Source organism: Egretta garzetta, unplaced genomic scaffold (assembly GCF_000687185.1).
Source record: "Egretta garzetta isolate BGI_Z169 unplaced genomic scaffold, ASM68718v1 scaffold57, whole genome shotgun sequence".
Lineage (NCBI taxonomy): Eukaryota > Metazoa > Chordata > Aves > Pelecaniformes > Ardeidae > Egretta > Egretta garzetta.
Genome location: NW_009260180.1, coordinates 1,441,088 through 1,451,890, shown reverse-complemented (window position 1 = coordinate 1,451,890; position 10,803 = coordinate 1,441,088).

Sequence of the window (10,803 nt, the reverse complement as noted above, 5' to 3'; positions counted from 1 at the left end):
AGAGAACGTCCCACCTTTCTCATCCAGCAATCCACACAGGATTTTGCTCCTTGCCTTCACACACCCTCACTGATACCCATCTCCATACAGCTATTCCAAAGCCACATCAGCAGAAAAGTAAAGAAGAAAGAGGACAGACAAAATACCACAGGAAGATACTTGTTTTCCACCCAAAAATTAACGCGCCATGGCACTTTGGCAAAGTATTACTGGATTATTTTTTTTTTTAGTTGACGGTTTGATCCAAGTTCTGTTGAGAAAATGGGAGTGATTCCACCAGCTTCAATGAGGGCTGGATCAGGGCCATCCCAAGAAGAGTTCGCTCTGCAAAGATATTTCCTGCAGTTGGCGAGCCAGCTCAAACAGTGCTGATGTGGCCCTCCGAACCGAGATGTGCTGACTGCTCTAACTCCAGAAAACTCTGGGCTCAAGGATTTACTTTAGACCAGTCATGGCACAGAGCATAGCACTAGATCTAGTGGGGCTTTTTGTTGCATTGCAGCAGTTAACACGTGTAAAAGGGTAAGTATACAATCAGAGAAAGTAGGAATGAAATGGGAGAACAAATCCAGCCTCAGGCTTACAAGGTTGGTAGGTCCCTAGCATTTTAAAACACACTGTCAACCTTGTCCCTATGTGGGCTGATCAACTTTTTTAATGCCACTAATTTATACACTCAGAGTCAGATCTCCTCCTGGAAATAAACTGATCAGTTAAAGCAGTGGAGGCAAGCGACGCATAAATCATTTGTTTCTCACAGAAAAAAAAAATAATCGCTCACCACATTTCCACACACTTCTGCTTGGCGCAGAAAGCGGGGACTGGAACGCTTTCGTTCTTGCAAAGCACACTGGAAAGTGTGCCATAATTCACCAGGCTCCGGCCAGGAGTTTTCGGCAGAGGACCAGTATCCAACGGTAATGTCTGATTTAAGCAAAGCGATTCATTATACATCTGTAGAGGAGTTACCTGGCATCCGGAGGACATTCTTTAAATTGACAGCATCAACAGAAGTTTCCAGTTGCTCCCTTTGAAGAGCCCTCTGAATGCTAAGGACAGTAGGAATAGAGCATTTTCCAAATTCAACAACGTATTTCTGCACGATTAATACATGTATTATGACTTAAGAACAACCAACAGTGAGTTATTGAAGGCTCACGTTCTCCCACTAATGTCCACGCATGGATTTCCTTCTGCATCAGTGCCCTTTGAAGGGAGCACACCGAGCCTGGGCTACCCTCCTTTCTCCCACCTGCTGCCTTTGGATGCCTCCCGTCCCGGCTTCTCCACTGACCAAACCACCCTGGTGGTAAAAAACCCCAGCAACCCTGAAGGGGCTGTGAGAGCACACCACAGCCATGGCCCTGGTCTGCAAGCATCCGTATGGGGTGTTGTCCAACACCTGCCTTTTCACTGAGTTGGAGGAAAGGTGGAACTGGAGTGACATCACCTTTGGGGGCTCCTTGTGGGGACAGAGCAGGTGAAACCAGACAGCAAAGGTGCGGGGATGCCCTGACCGCGGCCAGCCTCACCACTGGGCTGAGCTGGGGGACTAAGAAGCACTTCTACAATAGGGGCAGGAGGGCAAAGGGGCCGCAACCATTTTATTTTAAAATACTTTCCAACACAGATCCCCTTCTCACACCCCCACCCTGGTCATTACTTCCATTCACCCCATCCATGGCAGAGCAATCATGTTCAAAGTCAAAATGAGTCTGTGTCCTCCTCTGCAAGCTTCACGTCTCCACTGTCAAACACATGCCCTAAATCAAGATGTTTTCCTAATGGCTCGACATCAGTAAGCTTGGAGGACAAGGCAGAAGACCTGCGAGCGGTACAGCTCTGTGGGATGCCACAGCATCTGTACGGACAACAGCTTCATCCCTGCCTTTCCTGACACATCCAAAATGATAGATGTACATACTTTTACTATGAGAGTATTCACCAGCAAAAATCATTCCAAAGACTATTCCAGACCTTGAAAAAGAGCCTGGTAGCTCCATAAGTCATAGTAACAATTTAACATTTAACCTCAACTGACTTTTTATTTAACTAACTGACCACGTGAACAGGCTTCCACGAGCTCTGCTGCAGAAACGGTGCTGGGCCATTCCCTCTAAGCAGGCAGAGGATCCGACATTCCCAGCTCCTCTGGGATAGACTTCAGCACCACCATGGGAACAAGACTGCAACTTTAACTTGGAGTTTCCTGAATTTCTATTGTTTAAGTCTTTTTACTACTAACATTTGTGAAAAATAAGATAGAAATATAATAATAAAGACATTCTAGTAATATGCATGTGCTTGTAGGCTTAACATTTCCCTATAGGTATATATACATGGATATAAACCACAGATATACATATACATATATACATGGATATAAAACTACAGACTCACAGGTGAAATGTAGAACAGACAACACACATTGGAAAAATCAAAAAGACACCATGAAGAAGTAAGCATCAAATGGAGAACATCATGCACAGCAGTAGTATTCAAGACAATGATCTGGTGTTTGTAGTTGCTCACAGATTAACCAAATCAATATAATTCTGGCTGGATCAGTTAGAGATTATTCTACTCTACTGTGCAGTGAAAACTCACTGCTCTAGAATGGTGTCCCATAGCCCGCCACTATGTTTTAAGGAAGAGACAAGCCCACTGAGGAAAGTCAAGAGGAGAGTTATAAACGTAACAAGAGATCTAGAAAACAGGACCTCGGAGACAGAAGAAAGGAGAAACATCACAGCACCCAGGGACTGAGGCACTGTGGACTGTCTCTGAAAACATAATGCCAAATGGATGCCAGAGTTCCCACCAGGAGCACTGGCAAAATCAAAGAGCACTTCCCATTGAACCCACGTATTTTCTGAGGAGTTACCACCAGTCTTCTACCCTACAGAACACATTCTATTCCTTAGATCTCCTAGGCAATGCAATATGTTCAGGAAGTTACAAAAACATCTTTCCTTTTCAACTGCTTGTGTTTTGATTCCGTATTCTCTGCCGACATAAGTTCCACAGATACTCTATGTGTTGTATAAAATCCTAAGTCTTCTCATGGGTTCCAAAAATACAGTTTTTCCACTTAAAGAGTTGGTCCTCTCCTTTGTGTTGTACAGGGGTAGTTAAATACGAATTATTGAGTTATGCCGTTTACCATATCCGCTACTGGTGACTCTAAGGCTCTTAATTTCTTTCCTTGGTAATTTTTGGGGAGATTTGCCCTTTTTCCTCTGGAAATTCTCTGCTGAAAGATTATAGATTTCCAGGCTTACTGAAGATGGTCTGTATCTCAAGCAGAACACGATTATCTCATGATTAACAAGTAGTGCCTCTCTGAGCTAGCAGAAGCAAGATGCATCCCAAAAGACAAGCACAGAAGCTGTCAGATTGCTTTTCCATACCATGCCATAGAGGGTCCTGGAACTGGCTTACACATGGTGACAAAGAAGTCACTCCTTTCCATTGATTTATGAGGTTTCAATTGTCTGTCTGTTCTCCCTGAAGACCGTGCCCTTGGTATCTTGCTCCCAAGCACGATGTTGCTCATCTAGCTGTGCTATGGTATTTATATAAATCTGTATAGCCAAAACTTTAAACTGTAAGAAGGAATCAGTGACCGTGTTGCTCATCAGGCAGGTACGGGCACTACGAAGAACACCAGCATCGAAGCAATGAAGCGCACAGTCACTGCTACACGTGTGAGGCAGAGATGACAGGTATCTGGTTTGCACATTCCTTGGCAGGACGTCCTCCTCTCATCAGTCACCATGAGGACAGAGCTGCCCTCTAAACCTGCTGCCTTGTAGGTCTGACTGGTTGGATTGAACTGTCACCACAGGAGATGGAAAAGCTTCATTTGTATCAGTGTGGCCACCCAGAGCACATCCCTTGGGAAGGGCTTGTCAGGCAAGACTCCCAGATAAAAACGATGTACTGAAACACAGGGATGGACCAAAGCCCACCGCTGGTTACCTGCAGAATGACAACTACAAAGGGCATTGATAACGTCTCACAGACAGACAGCGTGAAAAGGGGGTAAAAACATGACAGACAACAGGGAAGAACTGAGACTCAGTAAGTTCTGCTTTGCTGCACGCATAAAGCAAGCAACAAAACACCCATGGAAACAGTTCTTCCAAGGGGGCTCAGAGCAGTAACAGCAAAAGCCCTCTGTTCTGAGCCAGACAGCCCCCAGATTCACCACTGTTATAATTTTTTAAAAAAGGAAAGCTTGTATTTTCCATCTTTCGCTTTCCACACTCTTCTCAAGAGATGCTGTCGAGAGCTATGCCTTAAGGAAAGCCCCTTTGCTTTATTTTACGTAATTGTGTCCCTACAGCATGTATTTTTCACTTATGATCATCACTTAGAGACTGACATTTGTCTCATGTGCACTTAAAAATATCCCTCACCACATGCATTTGTGTTCTTTGATTCAAGACATTATCCAAAGCTTTTTGATGCGCTCCCAGATGAAACCTTGGTAGCACACTCTGTCTCCAGCTAATTTTGAAACCTACTCCCACTCTGGAGGGAGAGGCAGCAAGTCATTGCTCCTTCAGGTCCATCGAGATGACAAAAAAAACACCTGATAGTCCAGAATTGAGCAGGAGGGTTGCGAGCTCTCCTGGCTGCACGGCTCCAGCCCCCGGGGCTCCCTGCTGCCACCCACACAAAGCGCACGGCCTGGGCTCCAAAACACGTGGTTTACATCAGGCCACTGTTTCAGTTCCTGGAGAACTACAGCCCACTGTTTGACTCAGTAGCCACTTCTGGGAGAACAAAACATGAAACCTATTCCAGCACCAGGTCTCCTGAAAAATTCCAAGAATATAAGGCAGTGAGATGGAGGTGGATGGATATGGCAGAGTCTGTAAAATCAGGTATGGTGTGTAGAGCTGTAACCCTTTTACAATAAAATCTTCAATTGCTAAGAGAAAATGGAGTGACGTTTAGTGAAGAATGTACTTTGTATGTCATAAAAACTTGAATTATTCTCCAATCCCTAATAAACAAAAAAGGAAACATTTGGCAGACCCACTTCAGATGTGTTTTTAAAACCGGCTACATCAGAAGCAGCATCAGAAAGTGGCTTTTAAACTTGCCACTCAAACTATCCCTTTGTCTAGATACATCTCCTCCTGGCTGTCTAATACTAACTCACGTTGCTATTACTCTGGTTTTTTTGCTAGATTTGCTCTTTCTAATTTTCCTTTGGGATTCTCTTGAATGCATCTTTCAGGGTCCTAATATTATTAGCTTGCTTACATTTGAAGTATTTGAAGTTCTTCATCTGGCGAGAACAATTTTATTTCTGGTGTGTTGTTCTCCTTGACGTGGCTCAACCATACTGGCCAGAGGGGCTGCCAAAACGACTGACAATGTAAGTGTCTTCCCATGTGGGACAGAGCCACAGCTCCAACTCCAGCTATTCCTTGAGAGTCTGGTGAATAGTCCCAGGATGAGAGCACAGCTGGATTAATTAGGTGGCACCATCAGCAGTGCTAGACTTAGAGCCTGTAAGCTTTTGATAACAAATAAATGTCAAATCTATAATATTTGAGTGAGTTTCAAGTGTATATGCAGGTATCCTTTTAATCTTTGTTTAACTGACTTTAAGTCTAGCCTTTTCCAGACTTAAAAATGGAAGGGGGTAAGGATGGGCTGGATCTCTGTGGTACTCCACGTTTGACCCAAAGCTTCCTGGCTTCAGTGGGCACCTCTCCTTTATCATGACTGTCACTGGAAATTTGGTTTCCAAGAAGGGGGACTTACTGATTTAACAGAAAGACAAGTTTATAGCAAAGCTAACCTATTTCTTTTACAATGTCCATATGGCAAAGAGGAATAGCATGAGCTGTCAATGGGGCTGATAAAGCCATTGATCCCAACCAACTCCTTCATGTGCATCCCTTCAGTCCCTCATCCGCAGGAAGGAGGGAATATTAGTGCTTCTCCCCCGAGATGCACCTGAGGTTTCCCAGTGCTGACACTGCACCACCCCACAGGACTCCTGGCCGTCTCAGCTGATGGCGCACGTGACTCTCAGACCCTTCCTACTGGGCCAGAAACTCACATTCCTTGGCTTCAGTGGATATTCAATTGCAGAAATAGCATAAATATCAACTTACAACATCTTAAGCCCTGTTTCTGAGATAAATCAGAGCCTAAGGGCACTTTAAGTGGTGAAGTCTGAATTTAATCTGACGGTAATCACAAACATGACAAAAGCACAGGATAAAGTTAACTGAGCTTGTTTTCCTCTGGTTAATCCTTGTACAGGCTGTTGTCTAAGCCCCAGTCAGAAGTTCAGCGATGGGAAGGGAACCTGCCTGAGCAAATCGGAACATCAACCCACACCGAGCAACCCATGTTGTGGCAAGACACTGTCTGGAACAAAACGCACCCCTTCAAAGCTTGTGTCTTTCCAACACTGTGTACATAACTGTAGTCTCCACATTATTTTCACCTCCAATTTGTTCTTATTTTTGTATTTGCATTCTTTATTTACTCAAAAGTGAGGTAACTTCTGTGTTTCTGACAGTCTAAAATGAAGCATGCAGTACCTCAAAACCATATCAGGAAAGCAAAGGGCAAACATAGCAGTGCCACAAAGCTAGCAGACCTACAATTTTGGTTCATCTCCTCTTTAAAATCAGGGTCACCTGACTCATACAGCTTTTTAATGCATATTTTTCTGTCAAATCAGGCATTGAAAATACACTATCCACTGAAGAGAAGAGGTGGACACCGCAGAAGAGAAACCCAGCACACAGTGCTGAATACTTGGAACCCACATCTCTCCTGGGACATCCCTGACTTCCACCTGCATGCGTGCCCCATCCTTACGCCCTTCTCATGGCTGCCTCTACAAAGCCCAGGGCCTTTAACTGCACTGGCCCTGGATGCGCAGCTTAATCAATGTTAAAGCGGCCCCTTGGTATCACAAGAGGTAATGCTTTCCTTAGTGGAGAGAAAGAGGCTTTAAGCCCACTTCACATTGCTCCCTCTGAGTCTAGGAGAAGAAGGCAGGAGAAGAAACAACCCCCCGAGGCAGCGGGATCCCCCCGAGCGACCCCACGGCTCCTCAGGGCAGACCCAAGGGCACACACGCATGAGCGTATCTGCCTGCATGGGCAGGATCCATCTGCCACTGGTGCCCAGGGCAAACCCATGGGTTTCAACAGGCCCTTCCATGGCAAGTGCATGGAAAGCAGGGTTCCCCTTTCCTCTCTGCTACCCCAGTCTTCTGCTTGTCCCCCAAACAGTTCAAAGGCTGTCAGGGGCATGGGGCTACTGGAGGTCCCCCTTGGAGCCTGGGCAGAATTTTGGCTGCACAACCCATGATGAGCAGCAACACTCTCATTCTCCTCTAACAACCTGGCAATTTTGTCCATGACAACAAGCAGAGGAAGGGGCGACAATAACACAAAGCGTGCACCAGGATGGATATTATCGCTCTTGTAAAATATCTCCCACGCTGAGAGCTGCCTCTTCCAAGCCATAATCTCTACATGTGTTTTTATGAGAAAGAATTGACCCCTGGGACAAATGCACATGGTAAAATCCACCATGGCAGTGGGGAGAAATTACATCATCTGCTAGAACTGCTCTGTATCTGAAATTACTGATGGTTTCATGAAAACATGGAATAAGACAAAAAAATTGCTCAGACTGACAATCTCAGTGGGTTTCTCATATTCTGTGAAGCTGCTACCAAGGGAAAGCTTTCTTTAGAGATTTCCACGAGGGAACACACGCAGAGCTTTCTTTAAGCTGGACATGTAACTGGTACTTCTCCACCCACAGCTGATGCCCACACAGGTATGGCTACACGGGAAGGGTGACCCAGCTGTGCAGGATCACAAGCCCACGGATGCCCTTCTCTCCAGCACTGACACCAGCATGGAGCTTGCACAATGCCCAGTTTGGACATGGGACCTGGGTCTGGCAGTCACTGCACTGCAGCCTACCCATATTTATTTTCACCCCTGTATGGATGGCTTGCAGGTGAGCCAGCCTGTTCCCCTCCAGGTGGGCCTCAAAAGATGCCCACAGGTGAGGTAGTAAAAAAAGAGAGAGTATTGTTTCCAGGCTGTCATGCATCCCCTCCACCACTGCTCCCCTCCCTGTGTCCCAGTGGCCCGAGGTAGCTTTGAAGTGGGTTGGCAGGGGACAGAAGCCAGAGCCAAAGCATGCGCCCCTGTGAGCCAACCTCTGTCCTGCTTCCTGCAGGTATGGCCATAGATCTCCAGGGAGGAAAACACACCTACTAAAATTGTACTGCTCATTAGGAGGGTAACTAAACCGTGGCAGCATCTTTATGCTGTGCACCTGGGTTACTTCTTATGAACCTAAACCTTCACTCCATTGCTCTGCTTTCACATTAGTGCAATCTCGTTAAAATCAGTGGCACGTTACAGAGGCAGTCAAGCAAAGAATGAGGCCCTGCTCATGCAGAGGCTGAAGAAAACACTGTGCATAATTATCCTGATGGGAGATATGGGCTAGGCTTATGGAAAGTCACAGCAGGCAGCACAGTTCTCTTTCTGCACCAGCTTTCACTCCAACCTCATCAAGCAGTGGTTACCCACATCCATAAAGCACAAAGCTTCATATGCTTAGTTCATATTACTCACTTTATACATGAATTGTATTTTTAATGAAATGCTTCTATTCAAACACTTAATTTCCTTCCAAACCTCGCTCAACTCTTGGCTGCAGGGACGTTTTATGGCAGATCCTCAAAGCAGGAGACAAATGCTAGCCTTCCCTGTTTCAGTTTGGGGTGTTGGGTTGTGGAGGGGAACTGACAACTCTCAGCCACCGTCACCTTTAAATCCCCATTCTACAGAGCCCCTGAAGAAGCCATTAATCGTGGGCACTTTGACACCCACCAAATGGAATACATAAGTCACTTGTGGAAACAGCGACAAGTGTTAACCAAGCCACAACTAGCCAAGAACTCACAGCTTCAACTGTTCCTTAGATGCCTGGGATTTTGAAAATTGCAGAAAACTGTGATTTTCACATACATACACACCAAAAAAAAAAAAAAAAGCAAAAAGAGGGTCAGTGAGACATTTCTGAAGCAAAGATTAGCTTTGGATCCAAAGTGTTGGCAATCTGGATGGTGCGGCTCTGCTTTTGGTTCATTCCTTTTCGCATATCACAGACTTCACCAAATCATCCTCCTTAAGGGCTCTGGATTACTTGCATGGTGGGGGGTTGGTTTACACCTCTCTCCAAAACCACCTCACTATATCTAAACTTGCTCCCTTACCCTGTAAGATAGCACAGATTTTTTAATCTACTGGAGATTCACGTGTTTATGTAAAGTCTTTCCATTCCATCCCTAGCTGAAGTGCACGTTCAACTTTCCACTACAAACTGCCAAAAATGCCTCAGAGTCGCAAAGTCAGAGAGTAGGAATTCAAGCTTCATCATGTATTGACGGAAAAAAAGTTAAAACTCTCCATTTTTATTTCACATTGCAAACCTTTCATGAATAAGAAAAGTTTGACAATTTCCTAAGTCAGGGATTTGCTAAGAACAAAACACTGGCTCAGCGTTAGACTCTGCTCTTTCATTAGCAGCCCTCAGTGATTAAGTTTCTTCACAGGGACTGGAAAAAGTGCATCCTAAAATAACATAGTCTTTGCTTCTTCCTCCTCATAAAAAATGCAATTAAAAAACATACAAACATTATCTACCTGTAAAACTGTTCATAATTCATGTCTTGAAATAACACCAGCCCTGATTCTTCTCAATAACTTTATTCCACATTATTTATTGTAAAAAATCTTTCAGAAAGGGCGTATGTAGCTTTGTACCCAGCGAACTGGTGGCACACACACCAAAGCTCCCCAAAGTGCAAAACTCAGAGATACTAGATAAAACACATGCCAAGGAAATGGCCAGAACAGTATCATCGCTGTTCTTAGGAGCTCTGCACTAGGCTGGGCTCAGATAAGAAATGGATAGGCACAGATCTTCATTACTGATAACAGACCTTCTTATTTCACTTCATTTTCAAAAAGCAAACCTCTGCAGTCATATTCAAAGCACTGTGTCCATGCAAAGTCCTGGGCTGTATTACACATTATAACTAGTCCTGCCATTGCTGAGCAGACACAACTGAGGCAAATGGCAGCAGCCACTTGCAATCAGTTTACACATCATGGTCTGTCAACTACTAGCTAGGATTGCCAGCAAAGATTTTACTCAATTAATACCCTTGAAAAGCAGCTGAACATATCAAAAAGATGCACTCACAGCTCTGCAGGTTTGTAAGACAGAATCCATGCCATCTTCCTTGGTTTTGCCCGGGGATATCTAGAACCAAAGATACAAATATCTACAAAGCAACTGACGGTTTGGCCTCCAGTGCTGAGGTGCAAAACTTGCAGCTTCTCCTCACGCAGCACAGAGCATCCCGAAACCAACCCTTCAAGTCAACAAAGCCTCTGCAAAAATCAGGAGAGCAAGTCTCAGGGGAGATCGTGGTAGACTTCCAGAGTCTTTAACATGCCATAGCTAGCAGCCTGCCAGTGCCATTCATTCATTACCAATGTGCGTATACTCTTTTGTGTTACTCAGGTATCATCGTTTGAACCCCGATAATGGGAGATTTGGAAGGAAGGGTGGAGTGAGAAGGGTGTACTCATACAGTACACTCTCTGACTGCTACTAGGTGATCCTCTGACACTGAGCTGGCACTGGTGCAGTTCAGAGGAATTAAGTTTTCAAATACCAAAACACCCATCCAGCATTGCCCACTTTGCTTGTGAGCTC